Here is a 21,943-nt window from a genome sequence, read left to right as displayed (position 1 = left end):
CCTTCTATTACAAAACCTTGTAACTCCCCACCCCTCAGTGCTGTAACTCCAACCTAGAACATTTTCTCTACCGTCTTCCTGTGGAACCTAGATTTTCTTTTAAAAACTAAGACGAAAAGTTTGTTACATAGCTAAACCAGCATATAATAAAGGCCACTGATTTAAAATTTTTGAAGACATCATCATACATACAGTAATTTGAACCTGAAAATACCACTAACACTTCCATATTACTTTGTATAAGGGAAATTGCATTTTTAATTAAATCACCATTAATCAGTGGCCCTACAGTATATTGTATGCTATGTAGCATATTGTGTATCCTCCTACTCATCTAAGTAACACCACAGGAGGTAGAACTGTAGAAGTGTACAGCACAGTAGGGGGTCATTTGCTCCATCATGTCTGCACTGGCTCTTTGCTAGAGCAATCCAAAACTAATACCATTCTCCCGTGCTCTCCTCATAACCCTTTATCTTCCTCTGCATCAAATGTATATCCATTTTTCCTTTAAAGGTGCAATGATCTTTGCCTCAACTATTGTCTGTGGCAAAGCATTCCATGCTCCAACAACTCTGTGAAAGGAATTTCTCCTAACCGCTTTCTTTGCTTTTTAGTGGCCATTTTCAATTCATGACCCCTTGTCGCTGACTCCCCAACCAGGGGAAATAAAAACCCTTCATAATATTAAAAATCTCTTTGCTCTAGTGGAGGTAATCTGAATATTTCACGTCTCACGTCCTAACTATAGTTTCTCATTTTTGGCTTCCTTCTGGTGAATTTCTGTTGCATGCGTTCTATGGTTTTAATGTTTTATTTTCTATAATGGGATGCTCAAAATGCACACAGTACTCTTTACCTGTGGCCTAACCATTACCATTACCACTTTACTCTTGTATTCTATTTATACAACCCAAAGATATATTAAAGTATGTAAGTGCATGCCGCCATACACTTCCTGTAACATATTTATGTAACATTCCCCATACCATCGTTGCATAACACATTTAAGTAACATTTCCTATAGTGCTGTGTCGATCTTAATCATGGGCATTTTTTATTCTAACATGGGCAAATTTGTTAAGCAATGTTATTCTACCAGACCTGAATGGGGCATTCTTCTCACTTGACTCTCATCCCTAACTACTTTTTCAAGAGCTTCAGCAGACCATGGATAAGTAGGTTAAAACAAACTAAAAATAATTGAATGGCACACAGCTAGGTGTAAATGAAGGAAAGTTTAATTAAAAAAATGATTCTTGCAATTAGGATAATTGCACTTTCTATCTCCTGCAATCCAAACTTCTTCATATGCAAATTAATTTTAAAATACTGTGTGTTTCAGCTTCTTCTTTCCAAGAATACACCAATTCCACGCTATCTCCAACTTGTTTTATGACCTGTCAATCAAACAAATCCAAGATTCTCATCTGCAACCTGATCCATAAGTGAATTCTTAAGGGGATACACAACTACATACAGTATTATTTTAAATAACAACAGAAAATGCTGGAAACACTCAGCAGGCCAGGCAGCATCTGTGGAGAGAGAAACAGAGTTAAGGTTTCTGGTCTGGGACCCTTCATCAGAACTATTTTGCTATTGTACATATTATTTTACATTGTTTAATAGGGTAAATCATTCACTTGTGTGCTTCTGATACAGAGCCTCACCAGCTGGGAGTGTGCAGCCCATGATTTCCTGCTTGTTCATTTTAATGAACAGTCCCAATATATGCTCCCAGTGGGAGAGGCTTCATGTTGGCAGTGCACAAGTGAAAAATTTACTCTAATGTTCCTGCCATTATAAAATAGTACATTTGAATTACCGTGAAGTGAATTTACAAGAATGGTTCCAGGGATGAGAGACTTCAGTTATGTGGATAGACTGGAGAAGCTGAGGTTGTTCTCCTTAGAGCAGAGAAGGTTGAGAGGAGATTTGATAGAGGTGTTCAAAATCACGAGGGGCCTAGATAGAGTAGCTAGAGAGAAACTGTTCCCATTGGTAGACGGGTCGAGATCCAGAGGACAAGTATGTAAAAAGAAAAAGATTAAGTATGTAAAAAGAAAAAGATTAGTGAAGACAAATGTAGGTCCCTTACAGTCAGAAACGGGAGAATTTATAATGGGGAACAAGGAAATGGCAGAGCAATTAAACTAATACTTTGGTTCTGTCTTCACAGAAGAGGACTTCCCAGAAATGCTAGGGAATCAAGGGTCTAGTGAGAAGGAGGAATTAAAGGAAATTAGTATTAGTAAAAAAATATTGCTGGAGAAATTAATGGGACTGAAAGCTGATAAATCCCCAGGGCCTGATAATCTGCATCCCAGAGTACTAAAAGAGGTAGCCATGGAAATAGTGGATGCATTGGTTGTCAGCTTCCAAAATTCTATAGATTATGGAACAGTTCCTGCAGATTGGAGGGTGGCAAATGTAATCCCACTATTTAAAAAAGGAGGGAGAGTGAAAACAGGGAGCTACAGACTAACATCTGTAGTAGGGAAAATGCTAGAGTCTATAATAAAGGATGTGATAACAGGATACTTAGAAAATATCAACAGGATTAGACAAAGTCAACACGGATTTATGAAAGGGAAATTGTGTTTGACAAACCTACTGGAGTATTTTGAGGATGTAACTGGTAGAATAGATAAGGGAGAACCAGTGGATGTGGTGTATTTGGATTTTCAGAAGGTCTTTGATAAAGTCCCACATAAGAGGTTATTGTGCAAAATTAAAGCACATGGGATTGGGGGTAATATACTGGCATGGATTGAAAATTGGTTAACAGACAGGAAACAGAGAGTAGGAATAAATGGGTGTGGTAAACCACTGTTATTGTTGTTGCTGTTGTTGTTGTTGTTACACACTGTTGTACCTATGCATGCCTCAACATGTCTCGGCTGGCTCCACCCACAGGCCCAGGTATAAAGGTGATTGACCTGCAGCCCCCTGCCTTCTTGGAACCCAGTCAACCACGAGAGGCATGCTCTGTTCTTTGCTAATAAAAGCCTTTAGTTACTCTCTTAACTCTCAGTCTTTTATGAGTAATTGATAGCGCATCAATTTTATTAGCAAAAACAAAATGTCGACATTTGCTGAACAGCAGGCTGCTGCACCAAACGCAGAACAGCAGGCTGCTGCACCAAACGCTGAACAGCAGGCTGCCGCACCAAACGCTGAGCAACAGGAGCTGCTGCGAGCCCTCAGACCAACATGCCTGGACCTAGACCCCCAAGAAGTGGGTTCGGCTACCAAATTCGCGCATTGGCTGCCTTGCTTCGAGGCCTACCTGCAAGCCTCAACTGTGACCCTGGACGAAAACAAGTTGGAAATCCTGGCCTCAAAGGTGAGCCACCAAGTTTATACAATAATCCAGGACGCGACGACCTACGCGGCGGCTATCGGTCTGCTAAAAGGGCAATACGCACGCCTGGTAAATACGGTCTATGCCCGGCACCTCTTAAGATCCCGCAGACAGCAGCCCGGGGAATCGGTGGAGGCCTTCCTACGGGCACTACGGATACTCGGCCGAGACTGCGATTGCAAAGAAGCATCAGCCGCAGCACACACGGAGGGACTGATCCGAGATGCTTTCGTTGCGGGCCTAAGGTCCGACTACTCCCGGCAGAGACTGTTGGAAAAGGGAGAAATGGACCTGAGAAAGGCAGTGTCCCTCGCGCTCTCGCTCGACGCGGCCCACAGGAATATGGACGCCTTCTCCCCTAACCGCTCCGCAACGTGGACGCCACAACCTTGGGTCATGGGACCGCCACCTTCAACTGCTGCTGCGACGTCCAAGGCACAGAAATGTTATTTTTGTGGCCAGGCAAAACACCCCAGAGCACGCTGCCCGGCGAGAAACGCTACCTGCTCCGGCTGCGGGAAGAAAGGACACTATGTCAGCGCCTGCAAAGGTAAAAACGCTAACGCCAGCAGCGCCGCGTGCGAACCGTGGGGGCAGCCATCTTGTCCGCCATCTTGGGCTCCCCCAGCCGCGTGGGGATCGGGACCATGGGCGCCGCCATTTTGTCCGCCATCTCGGACGTCTCCAACTTCAACCACGGGGGACCCGGACTCAACCACCGCCTCATCTGACGACCACATCGACTCGCTCGACCATACGCTGGCCTCCGTGACGCTGGACCAATCTCTCCATCATCAACTGTCCAGGTCCATGATGGACATTAAGGTAAACGGCCGCGCCACTACCTGCTTTTTTGACAGCGGGAGCACGGAAAGCTTTATCCACCCCGACACGGTGCGCAGTTACTCTCTCCCGGTACTGCCGACGCGACATCGGATCTCTTTGGCTTCCAAAGCCCAGTCAGCGGACGTCGGTGGCTACTGTGTAGTGACCCTTTCAGTAAGGGGCACAGAATACAAAAATTTTAAACTCCTGGTCCTGCCCCATCTTTGCGCTGCCGTTCTACTGGGGTTGGATTTTCAGTGCAACCTTAAGAGTGTCACATTAGCGTACGATGGACCCCTCCCCCCACTCACAGTCTGCAGCCAGCAGCTTTTAAACCGCCCGCCGCGCACCATTTGCAGCCTCTCCACCCTTAAAGTCCCCCCCCCCTCCTTGTTCGCTAACCTCACCCGCGACTGTAAGCCCATCACTACCAAAAGCAGGCGTTACAGTGCCGGGGATAGGAGCTTCATTAAATCCGAGGTAGCAAGACTCCTGAAGGAAGGGATTATTGAAAGTAGCACCAGCCCATGGCGAGCACAAGTGGTGGTAGTGAAGACTGGCGAAAAATAGCGCCTAGTTATTGACTACAGCCAGACGATCAATCGCTACACCCAGCTAGATGCATACCCACTCCCCCGCATATCTGACATGGTCAATCAGATAGCACAATACCGGGTGTTCTCGACGATTGATCTGAAGCCGGCATACCACCAGCTCCCCATCAGGGCTGAGGACCGCCAGTACACAGCTTTTGAAGCTGACGGTCGTCTCTACCACTTCCTCAGAGTTCCCTTCGCCGTCACCAACGGGGTTTCAGTCTTCCAACGGGAGATGGACCGGATGGTCGACCAGAACGCGCTCCAGGCCACTTTCCCCTATCTAGACAACATCACCATCTGCAGCCGTGACCAGCAGGACCATGATGTTAATCTAGAGAAATTCCTCCGTACGGCCCAGCGGCTGAACCTAACATACAACAAGGACAAATGTATGTTTCGTACCAAGCGCCTTGCCATTCTTGGCTGTGTAGTGGAGAACGGAGTCATCGGCCCCGACCCCGACAGGATGCGCCCCCTTATGGAGCTCCCCCTCCCCCACTGCCAAAAAGCACTGAAGAGATGCCTAGGGTTTTTCTCGTACTATGCTCAGTGGGTGCCCAACTATGCGGACAAAGCCAGACCCCTCATCAAGTCCACCTCCTTCCCCCTGACAGCAGAGGCCTGTGCAGCCTTCACTCTCATAAAAGGAGATATTGCGAAGGCCACAATGCACGCAGTGGATGAGTCCATCCCTTTCCAAGTGGAGAGCGATGCATCCGACTTTGCCCTAGCTGCAACCCTTAACCAGGCGGGGAGACCCGTGGCCTTTTTCTCAAGGACCCTCCAGGGCCCCGAGATTCGACACTCCTCTGTCGAAAAGGAGGCCCAGGCCATTGTGGAAGCTGTGCGACATTGGAGGCATTACCTGGCCGGAAAACGATTTACCCTGCTCACTGACCAGCGTTCAGTAGCTTTTATGTTTAATAATAAGCAGAGGGGCAAAATCAAGAATGACAAGATCTTGAGGTGGAGAATCGAACTCTCCACCTACAATTACGATATCTTGTACCGGCCCGGGAAACTCAATGAGCCCCCAGATGCCCTATCACGTGGTACATGCGCCAACGCGCAGGTCGATAGACTGAAGACCCTCCACAATGACCTCTGCCACCCGGGGGTCACCAGGTTTTTTCACTTCATCAAATCCCGTAACCTGCCCTACTCCATCGAGGAGGTCAGGACCATGACCAGGAACTGCCAAATCTGTGCCGAGTGCAAACCGCATTTTTATAGGCCAGACAGAGCAAGCCTGATCAAAGCCACGCGCCCCTTTGAACGGCTGAGCGTCGATTTTAAAGGGCCCCTCCCCTCCTCCGACCGCAATGTGTACTTCCTCAACATAATTGATGAGTACTCCCATTTCCCGTTTGCCATCCCTTGCTCAGACATGACCAGTACCACGGTCATTAAATGTCTGAATGACCTCTTCGCCTTGTTCGGTTTCCCTAGCTATATTCATAGCGACAGGGGCTCATCCTTTATGAGCGACAAACTCCGGCAGTACCTGCTCTCGAGAGGTATCGCTACAAGCAGGACCACCAGCTACAACCCCCGGGGGAATGGCCAGGTGGAAAGGGAGAATGCGACGGTCTGGAAGGCAGTCCTTTTAAACTTGAAATCTAAGGGCCTTCCGACCTCTCGCTGGCAGGAAGTCCTCCCTGCGGCGCTCCATTCCATTCGGTCACTGCTCTGTATAGCCACCAATGCTACCCCTCACGAGAGAATGTTCTCCTTCCCCAGGAAGTCCACATCGGGGATCTCGTTACCGACATGGCTGACTTCTCCAGGACCCGTCCTACTGCGGAAGCACGTGAGGTCCCATAAGATGGACCCCCTGGTCGAGAGGGTGAGCCTCCTCCATGCCAACCCTCAGTGTGCTTACGTGGTGTACCCGGACGGGCGGGAGGGCACAGTCTCCATACGAGACCTCGCACCTTCGGGTGCTCCCGAAACACCTCCCTCGCCACCCACCACTACCCACGCCTACCCCAAGTACGCTTACGTAGCGTACCCGGATGGGCGGGAGGACACAGCCCCCACACGAGATCTAGCACCTTTGGGTGCCCCTGAAACACTACCATTGCCATCCACCACTACCCACAACCCAACCCCGCTAGACGGCATGCCGCAGCCCCAGGACCCGTCATTGACCACCCAACCACTCAATGAGACGCCAGATTCAACGTTGGATGCTGCACCATCACCGCCGCCACCACGACGATCAGGACGGCATACAAGGCCGCCTGATAGACTTACTTACACGAACCTTTAGTACACTTCACCCCGCCGGACTCAATTTTAAACAAGGGGTGAATGTGGTAAACCACTGTTATTGTTGTTGTTGTTGTTGTTACACACTGTTGTACCTATGCATGCCTCAACATGTCTCGGCTGGCTCCACCCACAGGCCCAGGTATAAAGGTGATTGACCTGCAGCCCCCTGCCTTCTTGGAACCCAGTCAACCACGAGAGGCATGTTCTGTTCTTTGCTAATAAAAGCCTTTAGTTACTCTCTTAACTCTCAGTCTTTTATGAGTAATTGATAGCGCATCAATGGGTCTTTTTCGGGGTGGCAGGCGGTGACTAGTGGGGTACCGCAGGGATCAGAGCTTGGGCCCCAGCTATTCACAATATATATCAATGATTTGGATGAGGGAACCAAATGTAATATTTCCAAGTTTGCTGACAACACAAAACTAGGTGGGACTGAGTTGTGAGGAGGATGCAAAGAGGCTTCAAGGCGATTTAGACAAGTTGAGTGAGTGGGCAAATATATGGCAGATGCAGTATAACGTGGATAAATGTGAAGTAATTCACTCCGGTAGGAAAAACAGAAAGGTAGAGTATTATTTAAATGGCGATAGATTGGGAAATGTTGATGTACAAAGGGACCTTGGTGTCCTTGCACACCAGTCACTGAAAGCAAACGTGCAGGTGCAGCAAGCAGTTAGGAAGGCAAATGGTATGTTGGCCTTCATTGCAAGAGGATTTGAGTGCAGGAGCACGGGGCCTAGAAATTCAGTTGCGTCCGCCAGCCGTTAGCGCCATAAGAGGGGTAGATTTCCAGCGCTAGGCACTTAGCGCCCGCGCGCAGGCCGATCTGCGCCTACGCCCAACTTCAGTTGACATTTAGCGCCGGCGCAAAGTGTTTGCGCCCGCTCAGCTGCGCGCGCAGCTTATGACGTCATTTCGTCGTGCAACGCTGTTTGTGCGCCCCAAACCGGAAATTCAGTGGCGCCCGCCCAATGTGGGCATGGCGCTGTTAAGAACTGTGAAGTGGAACGCAGCAGAGGCCCTGCGGGCCTCGGGGAGCGCTAATTAAAGGGCACTTACACTGAACTATAAAGGCCAGCCATTTTGCTGCAATGACTTTAGTGCTTTGGATTTCTGGACAGAGACCAAGGAACAGACCTTCCTGATTTGGGACAACATAGGAGAGGTATTTTTGGCTTCTGGCCAGAGCTTGGAACTTTCACTCATTGTGATTTCACTGTTTGCAAGTTTATTATGGGGGCTGCATGGGGTTCCAACCCTCAGTTCCAGCATTATGTGCGAAGGGCTCGCAGACGCTGTGTGAGAGGGCCAGCCATGCCTAGACACAGAGGGGCCATCAGGCGTCAGCAACGTAGGCCTTACCCACTCAGGGAATACCGGCAGCAGGTGTCCTATCTCACCATGACTGCCGCGCATTGTGTTAAGAGGCTGTGCTTCAGAAGGGAGGTGGTTGCAGAGATCTGCCAGCTGCTTCACAGAGATCTGCGTCCACAGCTGATGTGCAGGACGTCTCTGTCGGTGGAAGTGAAGGTCACGGTGGCTCTGAACTTTTATGCAAGCGGATCATTCCAAGCCGCTGCTGGGGACATAGCGAACATCTCCCAGTTCGCCGTGCATCACTGCATCCGGCAGGTCACCGATGCCCTTTTCGCAAGGAGACACAAATTCATCTCCTTCCCCATGACCCTAGAGAGGCAGGAGCAGCGTGCAGTCGGATTTGCAAGGATCGCCAACTTCCCCATGGTGCAGGGCGCCATTGACTGCACGCATGTGGCTATGCGGGCACCTATCGACAATGCCGAGGATTACCGCAACCGGAAGGGCTACCATTCCCTTAATGTACAGCTGGTGTGTGACCACAGGCAGCGCATCCTAGCTGTCAATGCTTTCCAGGAAGCAGCCACGATGCATTTATCCTACGCCAGACTACTGTGGCTGACATGTTCGAGGCACAGCCTCCACCAAGGGGATGGCTTATTGGGGACAAGGGCTACCCTTTGTGTACATGGCTCATGACCCCGCTCCGCGCGCCCAGGACCCCTGCGGAGGAGGCATACAACGAAAGCCATCAAGCCACAAGGAACATCATAGAGCAAACGATTGGCGTCCTCAAGCAACGGTTCCGCTGCCTGGATCGTTCCGGTGGATCTCTACAGTATTCGCTGGATAGAGTCTCCCAGTTCGTCGTCGTTTGCTGCATGCTGCACAACCTGGCTATCCGCAGGACTCAGGCACTGCCACCTCACGTTGGACCACCACCTCAGGAGGACGAGCAGGAGGACCATGAGGAGCAGGAGGAGGAGGAGGAGTACCAGCCCAGGAGGGAGCCACAAGGTCCAAGGGCCGTCCGCCGGCGGCTTATTGAACGGCACTTCTAGGCCCCCTGTCAGGGAATGGCTTGTGGCAATGAACGCACCTGAATGCAGCCGCTCCGCAAGCCCTCAGCCGGTTAACGCAACAACCACTTGAAACATGACACCTGGACAAGCTGAATAAATAAAAAGCTTTATTTAACAAACTCAGGGCCCTTCCCACATGAAACAGAGAAACAGACAAGACCCCCAAAAAACAGTCAAAAACATATCTCACTCCCACAACCTGGGGAGGAATAACAAAACTTGTCAATAACATTTGCCTTCATCCTCGGCCTTCCCAAAATAAGCCCCCCCCCCCCAGAACACAAACACCCCCATATAAAAAAACATTTGCCTTCATCTTCGGCCTTCCCAAAATAAGCCCCCCCCCCCAGAACACAAACACCCCCATATAAAAAAACAGTTGGCAACACACTCTACTTGGTGTGCCGAAAGGGCGAGTCCTTGTGCAGGCTTCTCCGGCCCTTGCCCGACCTGTTGCTCCGCCTCAACCTGGGCCCTGTGGGTGTGGCAAGGCTGGGGGAAGGCTCCTGAGGTGCACACTGCGTGACGGCAGATGCCCTTGGGGGTCGGCCTAGACGAGGTCCGGCCCTGGAGGGGCCGGCTGCTGACTACTGCAGCTGTGGCTGGGCAGCATCAGTCTCTGCATCAGCTCGTCGCACCTTGGCTGGGGGAGTGGCAGTGGCGGCTGCAGCAATGGGGGCAAGCTGGCTGATGCCAGGTGCTCGCTGGTCGCCAGAGACACTGGCACTCGGCCGGGCTGGCACTGCAGCAAGCGCAGCAATCTGGTGGAGGCCAGACCGCTGTGCTGCAGCAGGGCGGCGGGTGCCCTGGCGATGCTTCCGTGACACCGCGAGTGTGGCAGAAGTGAGTGCCCGAACTGCCCTGGTCTGTGCCCGCATCAGATCAGCCAGTGTCTGCACGGCACCACTCATGAACTCGCGACTCGCGTCCTGTGCTGCCGCGAGTTGGTCGACACCCCTGGCCTGTGCTGCCGCGAGTTGGTCGACACCCCTGGCCTGTGAGTCCCCGAAAGCGGCCACACTATGAGCCAGGGACTCAATGGCCTGAGGCATCTGTCCCACAACCCCCATGAACTCGTTGTGGCGCCGCTCCGAGGCCGCGGACATTTCATCAAGGAGGCGCACCTCCTGGGCGAGGACCGTCTCCGGACTGGAGGGCGGACTCTCCCTCTGGGGAGAAGGCCGCCGAGCTGCCCGACCCTTCCCGCGTGCCTGGACGCCACTGGGCCCAGCAACTGCCCTCCCCTGCAACACTTCCCCCCTCTGGGGAGAAGGCAGCCGTGCTGCCCGTCCCTTCTCGCGTGCCTGGACGCCACTGGGCCCAGCAACTGCCCTCCCCTGCAACACTTCCCCCCTCTGGGGAGAAGGCAGCCGTGCTGCCCGACCCTTCCCGCGTGCCTGGACGCCACTGGGCCCAGGAGCTACACCCCCCTGCAACACCTCCCCCTGGCTCTCCTCCAGGCAAGACGTCTCCCCTCCATTGCCATCCCCTGGCGCGGATGAGGGTTCCCCCGATGTGCTGCCTTCCTCTTGGTCCTCGTCGTCCTCCTCTTCCGAGGGACTGGCACTCTCAGCTTCATGGACCTCCTCCTCACCAGCTGAAAGCAGGAAGGCACAAGAGTAGCTTTAGAGTGAGGACAGGGCATCAGCGAGGGAGGCATGAGTGGTGGCATTATGCGCATTGGTCGGACAGTGGCAAAGGATGTAGATCTGAAGCGCAAGGGGAACGAGAGAGGTCCAAACGGTCATGTCCTTACCATTGGGGCCCAGCACAGGGTCCGCATCACCAATAGCAACGGGGCCAACCACCCGACCACGCATGAGTCGAGCCACGCGCTCCTCCAGGTCACTGAGCTCCTGGAACTGGGCACGGCCTCCCCCGGTGACATTCCGGCTCTTCATATTCTGGGCCAGCTTGGCCTGCAAGAGAAAGGACGGCCTCTAAGTACAGTGTGGTGCCCTGTTGTTGTGTGCACTGCCTCCCATGGTGGAATAGCTTGGCCAGTGTGGTGCCCTGTTGTTGTGTGCACTGCCTCCCATGGTGGAATAGCTTGGCCAGTGTGTAAAGTGCAGAAAGTGCTATTGATGATCATGCCAGTGCCATAGCTGCAGGAGGAGGGATGGCCATTAGGCCTTTGAGGTCCCTTTGCCCATAATGTGAGGTGCACATGCAAGGATGAACAGGACACTGGAAAGGCTACTCACCTTGACCAACCGAGTGAGGTCGTTGTACTTCTTGCGGCATTGGTCACCAGTCCTGGGGACATCGCTGGTGGCTGACACCCTGTGGGCGATTTCCCTCCAGGCTCTCCTGAACTGCCTCCTGGGAGCCTTCTTGCCACTGTCCGGGCACAAGATCTCTCTTCTCTTTTCCAAACCCTTAAGCAGCACCCACAAAGCAGGCTCTGAGAAGCGCTGCACTCGTTCACGGGCCTTCTGCATGGCTTCAGGCGCTATTTGGGTCCACCAGCAGTGTTGAGGCCTAGCTGCAGGGCTCCACTATCCAGGGCGTGGCAGCAGACAAAGTCGACCCTTCCCCCTTTAAGAGCTGGCCGGCGTCAGGGTGTCTGCTGTTAATCAAAACATGACCGCACCTGCGCTGCGCCCGGCCTCGGCGTTATCAGTCCGCACCGCCGGCTTAGCGCCTAAAGATAGGAGTGCAACGCCAGTTTCAGCGCTCGCCCAAACTCCTTGGCCAAATCTACTGAATTTCGGCAAAGTGGCCTACACTTTCCGGCGGGCGCTAACTTTAGCGACCGCCCGACTTTAGCGCCCCAAAAGTGGCGCGACTGAATTTCTAGGCCCGGATGTCTTACTACAGTTATACAGGGCCTTGGTGAGACCACACCTGGAGTACTGTGTGCAATTTTGGTCTCCTTACCTAAGAAAGGATAGACTTGCCATAGAGGGAGTGTAGCGAAGGTTCACCAGACTGATTCCTGGGATGGCAGAACTGTCGTATGAGGAGAGATTGGGTCGACTAGGCCTGTATTCACTAGAGTTTAGAAGAATGAGAGGGGATCTCATTGAAATGTATAAAATTCTGACAGGGCTAGACAGACTGGATGCAGGGAGGATGTTTCCCCTGGCTGGGGGTCTAGAACAAAAGGTCACAGTCTCAGGATAAAGGGTAGGATATTTAGGACTGAGATGAGGAGAAATTTCTTCACTCAGTGGGTGGTGAACCTGTGGAATTCTCTACCACAGAAGGCTGTGGAGGCCAAGTCACTGAATATATTTAAGAAGGAGACAGATAGATTTCTAGACACAAAAGGCATCAAGGGGTATGGGGAGAGAGCGGGAATATGGTATTGAGATAGAGGATCAGATTAAATGGCGGAGCAGGCTCGAAGGGCCGAATGGCCTACTCCTGCTCCTATTTTTCTATGTTTCTATGACACAAATTTAAGGTAATTGGCAGAAGAACCAAAGGCAACATGACGAAAAACTTTTTTATGCAGCGAGTAGTTATGATCTGGAATGCACTGCCTGAAAGAGTGGTCGAGGCAGATTCAATAGTGGCTTTCAAAAGGGAATTAGATAAGTTTCTGAAGGAAAAACATTTGCAGGGCTACGGGTAAAGGGCGGGGGAGTGGGACTAGCTGAAGTGCTCTTGCAGAGAGCCAGCACAGGCTCGACTGGAAGGTCATAACTCTGGTGGGAAAACAGACCTCCTCCAAGTTGTGCCCTCATGTTACCATTCAAAGCTTTCTTGAGTCATCTAAAGGTGAGGCTTCTGAGGTCAGATTCCAATTTTCCTGTGGCTGAGGTAGCGGCAGGCAATACTTTGTAAATCTGTACATATGATAAATTGACATTTTAATACACTCTTATTGCTAAAATAGCAGATATATTGATAACATTGAATAAAAAGACAATACATGTCTATTTAGCATATACTGTTACATTAGTGCACAAAATTATGGGCCAGGCTCACTTGATGACTCAGCAAATTTATCCAGTGAGTACTGAGCCATACAAACGATGTAAGTTCCACGTGCAAAACTTTATCTGTGTTGAATTAGCTGATCTCAACTGAGGTAGTAGTAAAGGGGGAAGGGAAGGAAAGGGAATGGCTACAGTTGGACTCGGTGTTCCTGGATTGGGAAGGAGAAAGCAACCAGAATCCCCTACTACTGAATATTATCCAGCAACCCCTTTGTAAGCAAGTGTGTATGGACAGCATCAGGCTCTGATGTGATTTCCTTCTGGTTGAGTAGCCTGCTCACACTTGGGGTCGATTTTGCCAGCCCTGGGGAGGCGGGTATGGAGGTGGGACTGCCGGGAAAATGGAAGAATTTGGGGGCGGGTGCCCAATGCACTTCCATGCCAACTTCCCAGGAGGCGGGTAGCCGTCCCGCGCCGGGTCCCATCTCCTTGGAGGCGGGAAGGGATTAAAGCCTATTAACTGCTTGTTAACAGGTAGTTAACAGGCAGAAAATAGGATTATCCCCTTTTTGCCCTCACAAGTGTGGGCTTCCCGAAGGCTCGAAAACACGCCAGCTCAGTGAGGCGAGTACTGGATCAGCGGGGGGTGGGGTGCAAAAGTGTGGTGTGAAGGTAAGTGATGGGTGCTGTGATGAAATATTCCATTCATCACTCATCAGTATTTCTCTGCCTGTGACTGTGGTTGGTTTCAGTTTCATTTCCATTGTATTGTACTGTGTGTAGGGCTCCGCCCATACCTGGCTCCTATGTAAGCTGGCCCAGCCTGCAGCACATCCAGTACGGCAGACCTCTGGATGGAAGATACATTCTCCTCTGTGTGTTACCTTCTAAGTCAATAAAAGCCTTGTTTTGTTTCGCTAACATCGAGTCTCGGATTTATTGAGGCACATCAGGTGCAAGAGTGTAGAGATGAGTATCTGAGGTAAGTGCAAAGTGTTTTTAAAAGTGTACTTACCTTTGTTTCTTCCTGCAGGCTTCAGTCGGTGTGTATGCGGAGAGTCTCGGACTTCCGCGTTGGGATTGACAGGTGGCCGTTGCATTCACAGATGCAACAACCATCTCAATTCTGTTAAAGAAAGAAGTTTGATGGGGTCTTGTATTCAAGACCTCATCAAACTGCAAAGAATGTCAGTGTTTGACAGCTTCACAGAGCAGTCAAACGATGACAATTCAGCTGTCAAAAATTTTTGACAGATGAAACGTTATACGTTGACGTGCTCTGCAACCGGTTTTCCCTTGATTGGCCTGCTAAGCCCGCTGGCCCAAGGTCAATCAAGGGAAAATAGCATGGATTGGCCACAAATCGATGGAGGTGGGACATCGACCCGACAAGCAGCAGTCCCGCCTCCAAAGCACCCCCAGTCACAAAATCGCCCCCATGGTGTCAAGAGTAACATAAAGAATGACTTTTTGAGAGATACCAGAGGATATGTATTGCCTGTGCAAGGAATCAACATTTTCAAGCGGGAAGAGGAGAAAATTCCTTTAAGAAAAACAATTACCGTGGCATTCCATAGACATATAACTTTTTAAAGTATTAACGTATTATTATGCTAACCTTGGATTGTACTGAAGGTAATTATACTGGCATTTGTACTTGTTTTACAATAAAAGTTACTATTTAATTTGTGTAACTTTCTAGTCTTTGACAGTCTGTTCTTCCTACTTAGCACCCCCCCCCCCCGCCACCCGCTCGGTTGTCACATCACCCTTAAACCACCTCCCCCCCCACTCCCACTTGCTTACCCCAAGGCCAGGTGGCGAGAGGACAGAGGCCCCTCCCCCTAAATCTATCTTCCTCCTCTCCTATCTGTTTCCCACCAAAGGGGCTTTACTACTTTCAAAATCCAACTTGATTTTTTAATCAAGAATTTAAATTAGGATAAGGAAAAATTCTCTCTCTTTGTCTGCCTCGCCCTTTGTCTCTGTCTTCAATGTCAGCAATTAGAATGTTTACATTTCTGTCAACAAGGCATAGATTAGATGATTAGAGGCTTTTGCTTGCTTTAACATTCAGCTCTTTAGTTCATTTTTCAAAAACATGAGAAAAGGCTCTCTCTAATGCTTCAATTTGTAGAATATAGAAAACAAAAGCTATGACCAAAATCTAAGCAATACATTGTCATTTGTTTGTGTCTGTTTTAAAAAAAATCAATCTAAACTTTGCCTAATAAAGCTTTTGAAATTCATCCTCTAGCTTTCCTTCAAAATTATTTGATGCATAACTGAGCAGAAACTGCTTGAAAGTAAAGAAAAATATTCCAGTAATTCAGCTGACTAAAGAGTATTGATAAAGCTGGGAAAATGGGTACACTGCGCATGCTCAAACTACATAATCTTCATTCAGTTTACAGAATCGCAGTTCACGGCAAAAATATTAGCTGATACGCTTCCCTAGGAATTATTAGTGTGGAGTGCATCGGAAGGGTTCGCCAGTGGGACCCAGAGCTTGTACAAGTACTGTCGCACCCAAACCAATTTTTTAGTTTAAGAAGCCAAAAATAAAGATCTTAACAATAATAGCAGTCTGTCCCTTAAGATTGACAGCACCTAAATGGCAGTTTTTTAATTGGGATATCTGTTTGTAGAGCCATCTAACATTCATTTTCATATAATTTACAATATTGAGCCCTTTTCAGGTGCAGCAACCAGAAAATCCATAGAGGAAGTTTGGGTTCTGTGCAATCAGGAACAGGGGCAAAGAATCAGCACCCGCTTTTCCTCTGTTAATGCATTTTTCAGGTGTTATTTGGGAGCAAGGCTTTCTACTCTATGAAGTCAAAACTCAGGCTTTTGGGACAGTGGAGGCCTTGAAGTAAAAGGTTTAATGAAGACATTAAAAGACACAAAAGATTATCCAGTGGACAAATATAATCATGTTATTGTGAAATATGTTTTTATTTTGTGTTCACCTTATGTTTAAAATTGGAAATTTCAGTCACTGAACGGAAAAATGATTGTAAGTGGTTTGCAGGGAAAATATAATACAGCTCCACATTATGGTGCGATAGGGAGCTATGACGAGCCACTTTTCAGATTAACATTGGAAATCCTATCAAAGCACCACCTGATGGCATTATGAGGAATAGTGACTGACTGTTAAATTTGGATATTTTTACATTGGAATTCCCAATGTTTACATATGAACATACGAACAACGACGGACAGGTAAAGACCATCTGGCCCACCGAGCCTGTCCCACACAATTGCGATACCTTGTGTATCATAATATATACTTTCCACCCCACCTGAAATCATGTGAGCTCCTGGGAGAGGCACATAAAATAGACAAAAAACCCAGGCCAATTTGGGGAATAAAATCTGGGAAATTCTTCTTCGATCCATCCAGGCAATCGAAACTAGTCCAGGAGATCACAGTGTCACTGAATTCCCTGCAGTACCTACCTTCTGTAAGAGGTGATCTCCGCCTCAGCCATAAACAGGTCCAGCTCTTGCTTGAAGGAATTCAGCGGATCAGCATCCATCGCACTAGACAACAGCCTGTCCATTATTTTCTGGGAAAAGAACCACCTCCTGACATTTAACCTAGATCTGGCCTTATATAACTTAAGCTTGTGATCCTTGGTCCTCCCTAACCTATTTAATTGGAACAAACTGTCAACTGGAACACAATCTAATCCCTTCATTATCTTATAACCCTCAATCAGATCACCTCTAAGCCTACGCTTCTCTAAAGTGTAGAAGTCCCAACTCTTTTAGCCTATCTTGATAACTTTGATGCTTTAAACTGGGAATTAGTCTTGTGGCCCTCCTCTGTACCCTTTCTAAAGCCTCAATATCACCCACCATGTGAGGAGACCAAAACTGGACTCAGTATTCCAAGTGTGGCCTGATTAAGATCTTGTACAAGGACAAAATAGTATGCCTCATCTTCTCCTTAATTGTCCTATGGATACATCTTAACACCCTATTTGCCCTAGCTATCGCTTCATGGCATTCCTCACGTACCTTTAAAGACGTATGCACTAGAATGCCCAAATCTCTTTCTATCTCCACCTTCAATGCTTTTCCCTGAAAGGTGCATGAATGTTGAGCATTTGCCTGCCCACATGCATAATACTGCACTTATCCAAGTTATACATCATTTGCCAGTCATGAGCCCAATCTCCCAACACATTAAGATCCACCTGAAGCAGACCAGCATTGTCTACAGTCCTAACACTCACACAGATCTTAGTATCATCTGCAAATTTGAAGATTGTGCCCCCAACACCTACATCCAGGTCATTAATAAAAATAGTAAAGAGCAAAGATCCCAACACCAATCCTGTTTTCAAAAGAGCACATGGCCCACGTAAAAAACATAGGTAGATGTGGATTAGAACCTTTCAGAGCTTTTCTTGTTCACCCGCCAGGATGTAATTGTAGCAGTTTCTGAAATATTTAGTTATATGATGCTCTTTAAGCCAGGTGTCCGTACTCTTTAAGTATACCGTATTCCTGAGATACAGAATAGCAAAAGTCATTCTGAAATTCAAAAAATGAAATGAGACATTAGCCTGAAAGCTAGAGACTAGTTAGCCTAATAGGGAAAATGCTAGAGGATGTTATCAGCGTTCATTAAAAGAATGCAGTGGCCTTAAGAGTTAAAGTGGATTTAAAAGCAGCAAGTCGTGCCTCAAAGATGTACTGTGATTCTTTTGAGGAGATGAGGAAATTGGTGTGCGAGAGCTGTCCAGCAATTTACTTGGATTAAAAGCTATTGAAGAAGGTTGAGTTTGGTGAAATAAACTCCCCAGCTAGATTGAAGTGAGTTGACTGAAGCTAGAGTGCATTGGCAAAAAAGCTCTGTTCGGGGACAGTGACTAATAGAGTTGAGCTGGGATCTTTTTGGTGTTCATACTCGACATAAATAATGTAGGAGAATAGTTGTTGTATAATAATAGAATATTTGCTGTTGACGCCAGTCAGTGTGGCAAGGTGATGAGCATATGAAAAGGGTTGAGGTCCAACAGAGTTTCAGGAGTGAGGGAGAGAGTTAAAGAGCAGGACCTCAAGGGTAGTAATCTCTGGATTACTCCCAGTGACATGTGGTAATGAGTACAGGAGCAGTAAGATAAGACAGGATAACACGTGGCTGAAGAAATGTGCAGGAGGGAGGGCTTCAGATTCCTAGGGCATTGGGACCAGTTCTGGGGCAGGAGGGTCCTATACAAGATTGACAGGTTGCACCTCAACAGGGAGGTTAACTAGTGCTGTGGGGGAGGGTTTAAACTAATTTGGCAGGGGGAGAGGCACCAATGAAGCATTAGAGAAGACTGGGAGAGACAAACAGCATTAGAATAAAGAGTAATTCAGAAATAGGAGGGAATAGACAGGGGGGAATGAGAGGCAGACTAAGATGGGTTTAGAGTGCAGGTGCATAAATGCGCGGAGCGTGGTAAATAAGGTTGGTGAGCTGCAGACACAAGTAGCCGCATGGGATTAAGATATAGTGGCAATAACGGAGAACTGTCTGAAACAGTTGGAAGAATGGGCACTTAATATTGCTGGCTACAATGTATCAAGGAAAGATAGAGAAGGAAAACGAAGAGGGGTTGGGGGAGTGGCAGTATTGATCAAAGATGCTGTTACAGCACTAGAAAGGGATGATGCACTTGAGGGTTCAAAGACAGAATCTATTTGTTTAGAATTAAGGAACAATGGCGGAGCTATTACATTGCTGAGTGTATACTATAGGCCACCAAGTAGTGGGAAGGAGATAAAGGAGCAAATTTGCAGGCAAATTACAGAAAGATGCAAGAACTACAGAGCAGTGATAATAGGGGACTGCAATTATCCTAATATAGATTTTAAAAATAACAGTCTAAAGGGCAAACAGGGTAGGTTTTCCTGAAATATGTACAAGAGAACTTTCGTGATCAGTATGTTTCCAGCCCAATGAGGCAGGAAGCAGTGCTGGATCTAGTTCTGGGGAATGAAGTGGGGCAAGTGGAGCATGTTTCAGTGGGAGAGCATTTGGGAAACGGTGATCACAATATCATTAGGTTTAGTTACGGAAAAGGAAAAATCAAATGTGAAAATATTCAACTGGAGGAGGGCTAATTTCAGTAAAGTTGAAAAGGGATTTGGACTAGCTGGATTGGAAATTGGCAGGTAAAACAGTAAATTAACAATGGGAGGCCTTCAAAAAGGAGATGGTTTGGGTACAGGCTCGAAACATTCCCACGAGGGAGCAAGGAAGGCCATCCACAACTAGAGTTCCCTGGATGATTAAAGATATAGGGGGCAAAATTCAGTTGTTAGCGCCACCTGTTCACGCCTTAAGAGGGCGCTAAGTGGGGCACAAACCAACTAGCGCCCGGGCGCGGCGATACCTGCACCTCTCGCGAAATTGAGCGGACATTTTGCGGCGGCGCTAAACAATACCGCCCGATCTCCTGCGCATACAGATCTTGACGTCATTCGAGAGTGCAACGCCCTTGGGGTGCCCCGGACCGGAAATTCAGTGGCGCCCCCCTCCTTTCCGCCTGGTGCTACAAACGACAGGTTGACTGGAACGCTTCCCAGTTGTTGTGGGGCTGGGGGGGCGCTATTTAAAGGGGCCTGTTCCTGGCTTTTGTGTGGTAGCCATTTTTGCACCACTCGTTCTGAGAGAGAGAGAGAAAGATTTGCAGAGAGACAAAGAGAGAAAGAGAGACTTCTGCATTGAGTCAACGCTGTCTGAGGTAGTTTTGGCTTCTGACCATAACTTTGCAGGTACTTTGCTTTTTGACCGTCATAACTTTGATTGCCCAGATACTATGGGGGCTGCAATGGATGGGAACGTCATCCTTCTCCATCACATTCAGAGGGCACAGAGACGCAGAGAGAGAGTGGCAATCATGGTCAGACGGAGGAGGGCCAACAGGCGTCGGTACAGGAGGCCTTACCCTCCCAGGGTTTTTCACCAACAGTTCTCCTACATTAATATGTCTGAGGAGCAGTGTTTGCAAAGGCTGCGCTTCAGCAAGGAGGTGGTCACTGAGCTCTGCCACCTGCTTCAGCCAGATCTGCAGCCTCAACTGAGGAGCAGGACGTCTCTGTCGGTGGCAGTGAAGATAACAGTGGCTCTCAACTTTTATGCCACCGGCTCCTTTCAATCTGCTACTGGGGACATTGCCAATATCTCCCAATTCGCGGTGCATTGCTGCATCCGTCAGGTCACAAATGCCCTCTTTAAAAGGAGACGAGAGTACATCTCTTTCCCCATGACCCCGGACAAGCAGCAAGACCATGCAACGGGCTTTGCTAGGATAGCGGGCTTCCCCATGGTGCAGGGCGCCATTGACTGCACCCATGTGGCTTTGCGGGCGCCGCAAGAGAATGCCGAGGATTTCTGCAACTGAAAGGGCTTCCATTCCTTAAACGTCCAGTTGGTCTGTGACCACAGACAGCTGATGCTCGCTGTCAATGCCCACTTTCCAGGCAGCAGCCACGATGCCTTCATCCTGCACCAGACTTCTGTGGCAGACCTTTTCGATGCACCGCTTCACCCAGGAGGTTGGTTTCTCGGGGACAAGGGATATCCTCTGTGCACCTGGCTGATGACCCCGCTCTGTTCGCCCAGCACCCCTGCTGAGCTATGATACAATGAGAGCCATCAAGCTACCAGGAACATCGTTGAGCACACAATCAGCATGCTCAAGCAGCGGTTCCGCTGTCTGGTCCATTCTGGAGGAGCCCTGCAGTACTCGCCTGAGCGAGTCTCCCACTTTGTTGTTGTGTGCTGCATGCTGCATAACCTGGCAATCCTCAGGACCCAGCCAATGCCAGCAGACATTGGAGCACCAGCGGAGGAGGAGGAGGAGGAGGAGGAGGAAGATGAGGAGGATGATCATCAGCAGCACTAAGGCGGAGGGAGGCACAAAGTGGAAGGGCCGTCCGTCAAAGGCTCATAGCAAGTCACTTCTAGGCCCCCTCTGAGGGAATGGCTTCTGCCATTCAAACAACCTGAATGAAACCATCCCACAACCCCTAAGCCGGTTAAGGCAACAATGAGTGCAAAGACCAAACATGCACAATCTGAATAAAGACACTTCTTTATTTCACAAACTGTCTCATTTCCGCATGACAAAGTAATAGAATGAAACACCAAAAAAAACAGTCATTCACGTAACTGGCTCTCACAACCTGGAGACAATGTCCAAAACAGTAACAAAAATTTGACCACGACCCTCGGCCTACAATAAAACAATGCAAGACATTTTGCCACACCTCCTACTTTTTGCCCTTCGAGGGTGATCTGCTTCCCTTGCGAAATTGCCCCCTTCCCACCCTGCAGCTCCTCTGTAATGGGACCCCAGTGGCTGCAGCAAGGCTGGGGGAAGACTGCTGAGTGTCAGAAACTGAGACTGCAGATGCCCTCGAGGGACGGCCTGGACCAGTTCTGGGCCTGGAGGACCCGGCTGCTGACTGCTCCAACTCTGCATGGGCGGCAGCAGTCTGTCCTACAGGTGGTGTTCAACTGCAGTGGAGAAGTGACAGTGTTGGCAGCAGGAATGCTGTCATCTTGAGAGAGGACAGCAACTC

The 21,943-nt window shown here is 49.0% G+C and overlaps 1 pseudogene; it reads left to right on the top strand.

The window, feature by feature from the left end:
• Positions 1 to 21,943, top strand: part of LOC147114981 (uncharacterized) — a 421,733-nt pseudogene that overhangs the window by 1,629 nt on the left and 398,161 nt on the right.

The sequence above is a fragment of the Somniosus microcephalus genome, chromosome 7 (assembly GCF_052327205.1).
Source record: "Somniosus microcephalus isolate GS21.2 chromosome 7, FLI_Smic_1.0, whole genome shotgun sequence".
Taxonomy (NCBI): domain Eukaryota; kingdom Metazoa; phylum Chordata; class Chondrichthyes; order Squaliformes; family Somniosidae; genus Somniosus; species Somniosus microcephalus.
This window is presented reverse-complemented; position numbering and strand designations above follow the sequence as displayed.